Source organism: Tachyglossus aculeatus, chromosome 21 (assembly GCF_015852505.1).
Source record: "Tachyglossus aculeatus isolate mTacAcu1 chromosome 21, mTacAcu1.pri, whole genome shotgun sequence".
NCBI lineage: Eukaryota > Metazoa > Chordata > Mammalia > Monotremata > Tachyglossidae > Tachyglossus > Tachyglossus aculeatus.
The window spans coordinates 66967493-66974545 of NC_052086.1; the positions used below are offsets into that span (position 1 = coordinate 66967493).

Below are 7053 nucleotides of genomic sequence, written 5' to 3' on the forward strand. Positions count from 1 at the left end.
CCAAACATACCAACAAAATAAAATAAGTAGGATAGAAATGTACAAGTAAAATAAATAAATAAATAAGTAAATAGAGTAATAAATATGTACAACCATATATACATATATACAGGTGCTGTGGGGAAGGGAAGGAGGTAAGACGGGGGGATGGAGAGGGGGACGAGGGGGAGAGGAAAGAAGGGGCTCAGTCTGGGAAGGCCTCCTGGAGGAGGTGAGCTCTCAGCAGGGCCTTGAAGGGAGGAAGAGAGCTAGCTTGGCGGATGGGCAGAGGGAGGGCATTCCAGGCCCGGGGGATGACGTGGGCCGGGGGTCGATGGCGGGACAGGCGAGAGCGAGGGACAGTGAGGAGATTAGTGGTGGAGGAGCGGAGGGTGCGGGCTGGGCTGGAGAAGGAGAGAAGGGAGGTGAGGTAGGAGGGGGCGAGGTGATGGACAGCCTTGAAGCCCAGGGTGGGAAGTCAGCTTTGTGACTTTGGGCAAGTCACTTAATCAATCAATCAATCAATCGTACTTATTGAGCGCTTACTGTGTGCAGAGCACTGTACTAAGCGCTTGGGAAGTCCAAGTCGGCAACATATAGAGACAGTCCCTACCCATCAGTGGGCTCACAGTCTAAAAGGGGGAGACAGAGAACAAAAACCAAACATACTAACAAAATAAAATAAATAGAATAGATATGAACAAGTAAAATAAATGAATAGTGTAATAAATATGTACCAACATATATACAGGTGCTGTGGGGAAGAGAAGGAGGTAAGGTGGGGGGATGGAGAGGGGGAGAGGAAGGAAGAGGCTCAGTCTGGGAAGGCCTCCTGGAGGAGGTGCTTCAGTTACCTCATCTGTAAAATGGGGATTAAGACTGTGAGCCCTGCGTGGGGCAACCTGATCACCTTGTAACCTCCCCAGCGCTTAGAACAGTGCTTGGCACATAGTAAGCGCTTAATAAATATGATCATGACGAGGATTACGTTTGGGCTCCGCTGCGGCAGCGCCCTCTGGCGTCCGAGGAAGGCGCCGCCGCGGGCTCAGGGTGGGGCCGCAAAAACCCCGATCCATCGATCGATCGATCGATCAATCAATCAATCGTATTTATTGAGCGCTTACTGTGTGCAGAGCACTGTACTAAGCGCTTGGGAAGTACAAGCTGGCAACATAGAGAGACTGTCCCTACCCAACAGTGGGCTCACATTCTAAAAGGGGGAGACAGAGAACAAAACCAAACATACCAACAAAATAAAATAAATAGAATAGATAGGTACAAGTAAAATAAATCATCATCATCATCATCATCATCATCAATCGTATTTATTGAGCGCTTACTATGTGCAGAGCACTGTACTAAGCGCTTGGGAAGTACAAGCTGGCAACATATAGAGACTGTCCCTACCCAACAGCGGGGTCACAGTCTAGAAGGGTGAGACAGAGAACAAAACCAAACATACCAACCAAATAAAATAAATAGAATAGATAGGTACAAGTAAAATAAATCATCATCACCATCATCAATCGTATTTATTGAGCGCTTACTTTGTGCAGAGCACTGTACTAAGCGCTTGGGAAGTACAAGCTGGCAACATCTAGAGACAGTCCCTACCCAACAGTGGGCTCACAGTCTAAAAGGGGGAGACAGAGAACAAAACCAAACATACTAACAAAATAAAATAAATAGAATAGATAGGTACAAGTAAAATAAATCATAATCATCATCATCAATCGTATTTATGGAGCACTTACTATGTGCAGAGCACTGTACTAAGCGCCTGGGAAGTACAAATTGGCAACATATAGAGACAGTCCCTACCCAACAGTGGGCTCACAGTCTAAAAGGGGGAGACGGAGAACAAAACCAACCATACCAACAAAATAAAATAAATAGAATAGATAGGTACAAGTAAAATAAATCATCATCATCATCAATCGTATTTATTGAGCGCTTACTATGTGCAGAGCACTGTACTAAGCGCCTGGGAAGTACAAATTGGCAACATATAGAGACAGTCCCTACCCAACAGTGGGCTCACAGTCTAAAAGGGGGAGACAAAACCAAACATACTAACAAAATAAAATAAATAGAATAGATATGGACAAATAAAATAGAGTAATAAATATGTACAAACATATATACATATATACAGGTGCTGTGGGGAAGAGAAGGAGGTAAGATGGGGGGGATGGAGAGGGGGACGAGGGGGAGACTGTGAGCCCAATGTTGGGTAGGGACTGTCTCTGTATGTTGCCAACTTGGACTTCCCAAGCGCTTAGTCCAGTGCTCTACACATAGTAAGCGCTCAATAAATACGATTGATGATGATGATGATGAGAGGAAGGAAGGGGCTCAGTCTGGGAAGGCCTCCTGGAGGAGGTGAGCTCTCAGCAGGGCCTTGAAGGGAGGAAGAGAGCTAGCTTGGCGGATGGGCAGAGGGAGGGCATTCCAGGCCCGGGGGAGGACGTGGGCCGGGGGTCGAGGGCGGGACAGGAAGGCGGAGAAGGTGCCAATGTGATCAAAGGGCTGTTTACTTCTGACGTTACCAGAAATTGGCGGTGGGTGCCCTCGGGGTTGCAATGGAGCAGCCCCGGCTGTGAGAAGCGGCGGCCTTGTTCGCCCACTCGCCCCTCCCTTCCTCTGCCAACCCGTATTTCCCGGGCCGGGCGAGCCAAGGGCCCCACGAGGTCGCCCGCCGGGGGAGGGGGGCTGGGGAAGCCGCGTGGCCGGCCGGGGCTCGGACCCCCCCCCCAAAAAAACAGACACAAAATCGAAGGAGAAAAAGGCGACACCCTTCCTGATGTACACGGGGAGGAGAGGAAAAACCACCGGGCGGTAGCGTGGCCGAGTGGTCTAAGGCGCTGGATTTAGGCTCCAGTCATTTCGATGGCGTGGGTTCGAATCCCACCGCTGCCACACCCCCAGTTTTTTTTTAAACTGCTCGTCCATTTCACCTTTTGAGTTCACCATCATCATCAACCGTATTTAGAACGGTGTGCAGAGCACTGGACTAAGCGCTTGGGAAGCCAACATCTAGAGACAGTCATCATCATCATCATTTCTTGAGCGCTTGCAGTGTGCAGAGCACTGGACTAAGCGCTTGGGAAGCACAAGTTGGCAACATCTAGAGACAGTCGTCATCATCATCAATCGTATTTATTGAGCGCTTGCTGTGTGCAGAGCGCTGGACTAAGCGCTTGGGAAGCACAAGTTGGCAACATCTAGAGACAGTCATCATCATCATCAATCATATTTATTGAGCGCTTGCTGTGTGCAGAGCACTGGACGAAGCGCTTGGGAAGCACAAGTTGGCAACATCTAGAGACAGTCATCATCATCGTCAATCGTATTTATTGAACGGTTACTGTGTGCAGAGCACTGTACTAAGCGCTTGGGAAGCACAAGTTGGCAACATATAGAGACAGTCATCATCATCAATCATATTTATTGAGCGCTTGCTGTGTGCAGAGCACTGGACTGAGCGCTTGGGAAGCACAAGTTGGCAACATCTAGAGACAGTCATCATCATCATCATCATCATCAATCGTACTTATTGAGCGCTTACTGTGTGCAGAGCACTGTACTAAGCGCTTGGGAAGTACAAGTTGGCAACATATAGAGACAGTCCCTACCCAACAGTGGGTTCACAGTCCAAAAGGGGGAGACAGAGAACAAAACCAAACATACTAACAAAATAAAATAAATAGAATAGATATGTACAAGTAAAATAAATGAGTAGAGTAATTAATATGTACAAACATGTATACATATATAGCATATTTATTGAGCGCTTACTGTGTGCATCATCATCATCAATCGTATTTATAACTGTGTGCAGAGCACTGTACTAAGCGCTTGGGAAGCACAAGTTGGCAACCTAGAGAGACAGTCCCTACCCAACAGTGGGCTCGCAGTCCAAAAGGGGGAGACAGAGAACAAAACCAAACGTACTAACCAAATAAAATAAATAGAATAGATATGTACAAGTAAAATAAATGAGTAGAGTAATTAATATGTACAAACATGTATACATATATAGCGTATTTATTGAGCGCTTACTGTGTGCATCATCATCATCAATTGTATTTATAACTGTGTGCAGAGCACTGTACTAAGCGCTTGGGAAGCACAAGTTGGCAACATATAGGGACAGTCCCTACCCAACAGTGGGCTCACAGTCTAAAAGGGGGAGACAGAGAACAAAACCAAACATACTAACAAAATAAAATAAACAGAACAGATACGTACAAGTAAAACAAATAGAGTGATAAATATGTACAAACATATATACAGGTGCTGTGGGGAAGGGAAGGAGGTAAGATGGGGGGATGGAAAGGGGGACGAGGGGAAGAGGAAGGAAGGGGCTCAGTCTGGGAAGGCCTCCTGGAGGAGGTTTGAGTTCTTCTATTTGAGTTCGTCATTCGCTTTCGCTTTCCCCTCGGGGAAACTCATGCATTCAATTCAATCGTATTTATTGAGCGCTGTCTGTGTGCAGAGCACTGGACTAAGCGCTCGGGAAGTACAAGTTGGCAACATATAGAGACGGTCCCTACCCAACAGTGGGCTCACAGTCTAGAAACTCATCGACTCATCAGGGCCAGGGGCTGAGCAAAGAGACTGGGGCACCCCAAGGGTAAGAGGATCAGGTAAGAGGATCAATAGGCAATTATTTCCTTCCTATGACAATCACATGTCCTCCAAGAAGCCTTAACTAAGCACTCATTTTCCCTACTCCATTCATTCATTCATATTTATTGAGTGCTTGCTATGGACAGAGCACTATACTTACTAAGTGCTTGGGAGAGTACGACAATAAAGACACTCCCTGCTCAATAAATACTTATGATTGATTAAAAGGTGGTTAGTAAATATTACTGGATTCGTTGATTGATATTTTCTTGTAAAGTCCACCCCAGGAGCTGGAATTGGACATTACTCCATATCTGAAGCCTTGGTGTGATATTTCACCCCCAATTCAATTCAATCATATTTATTGAGCGCTTACTGTGTGCAGAGCACTGTACTAAGTGCTTGGGAAGTACAAGTTGGCAACATATAGAGACGGTCCCTACCCAACAGTGGGCTCACTTCACAGTCTAGAAACTCATTGACTCATCAGGGCCAGAGGCTGAGCAAAGAGACTGGGGCACCCCGAGGGTAAGAGGATCAATAGGCAATTATTTCCTTCCTATTACAATCACACGTCCTCCAAGAAGCCTTCCCTAACTAAGCACTCATTTTCCCTACTCCATTCATTCATTCATATTTATTGAGTGCTTGCTATGGACAGAGCACTATACTTACTAAGTGCTTGGGAGAGTACAACAATAAACAGACACTCCCTGCTCAATAAATACTTACGATTGATTGAAAGGTGGCTAGTAAATATTACTGGATTCGTTGATTGATATTTTCTCGTAAAGTCCACCCCAGGAGCTGGAATTGGACATTACTCCATATCTGAAGCCTTGGTGTGATATTTCACCCCCAATTCAATTCAATCGTATTTATTGAGCGCTTACGCTGTGCAGAGCACTGCACTAAGTGCTTGGGAAGTACAAGTTGGCAACATATAGAGACGGTCCCTACCCAACAGTGGGCTCACAGTCTAGAAATTAATCGACTCATCAGGGCCAGAGGCTGAGCAAAGAGACTGGGGCACCCCAAGGGTAAGAGGATCAATAGGCAATTATTTCCTTCCTATTACAATCACACGTCCTCCAAGAAGCCTTCCCTAACTAAGCACTCATTTTCCCTACTCCTTCATTCATTCATTCATATTTATTGAGTGCTTGCTATGGACAGAGCACTATACTTACTAAGTGCTTGGGAGAGTACAACAATAAACAGACACTCCCTGCTCAATAAATACTTATGATTGATTGAAACGTGGTTAGTAAATATCACTGGATTCGTTGATTGATATTTTCTTGTAAAGCCCACCCCAAGAGCTGGAATTCGACATTACTCCATATCTGAAGCCTTGGTGTGATATTTCACCCCCAGATCATTAGACACAGGCCCCCATCTTTATTATTATAAAACAAAGCTGCCCTGTCTCATTCACACTCTCCCCCCACTTCTCTTATGATGGATCACACTGTTTGCTGAGGTCACTTTCTCCATGGCCTAATGGAAAGAGCACAGGTCTGAGAGTCCACCACGTGTCTGTTGTGTGACCCTGGGTAAGTCCCTTCTCTGTGCCTCAGTTACCTCACCTGTAAAATGAGGACTAAGACTGCCAACCCCATGTGGGACAAGGACTGTGTCCAACCTGATTAGCTTGTAGCTATCCAATGCTTAGAACAGTGCCTCGCACATAATAAGGGCTTAACAAATGCCATAAAGAAAATAAAATCTCTTAGGCTGGTATTACTGAGACAGACCCTGCCGGGGCTGTTTCCACAATAAGAAGCCCAACCCAAGAGTCATCTGAAAACTCGGTCACTCCCCTCAAGAAGTCCCATCAAACAATTAGACACATCTCACATGTCATTTTGAGGCTAAATTTAATGGAAGTACCTAGAGCTCAGAGGGAAAAGTGACTTACAGAGCTCACCCAAGTTCTTAACCAGATCACCTCCTTACCTGTCTATTATGGGTGCAGAGAGACTTTTCCTTGAGATTGACACCTCCTCAAGCCAAATGTTTTTTCATATCTGGATTGCATTGCCAAGCATAGCCCAAAGCTCCTGTCCTCCCTGGATGAATATGACTGGTACCCACTGACCTTGGATATTTGAAATGATAAATGTGAGATATTTACATCTAGATACAAATATATGCACGCAGACATGGCAGGCAGCTTGGCCTAGTGGACAGAACTCAGGATTGTGAATCAGGAGACCTGGGTTCTAGTCCCAGTTTTGTCATTTGCCTTCTGCATGGCCTTGATCAAGTCATTTAACCTTTCTGTGCCTCAGGTTCCTCATCTGTAAAACAGGGGATAAAATACCTGGTCTCCTTCCCTCTTAAACTGAAAGCCCCATGTGCGTCAGGGACAGTGTGCATGGCTGTGCTACTCGCTATTTACATTATTAATATCTAAAAGGAATAGTATACATATGTTGT

At 45.6% G+C, this 7053-nt stretch overlaps 1 non-coding gene across 1 annotated transcript; it reads left to right on the forward strand.

Annotated features, from left to right (window-relative positions):
* The first annotated feature begins 2816 nt into the window (after positions 1–2816).
* TRNAL-UAG lies at positions 2817–2898 on the forward strand. The gene has a single exon. It is a non-coding gene; the product is annotated as a tRNA-Leu (tRNA).
* Positions 2899–7053: the final 4155 nt, after the last annotated feature.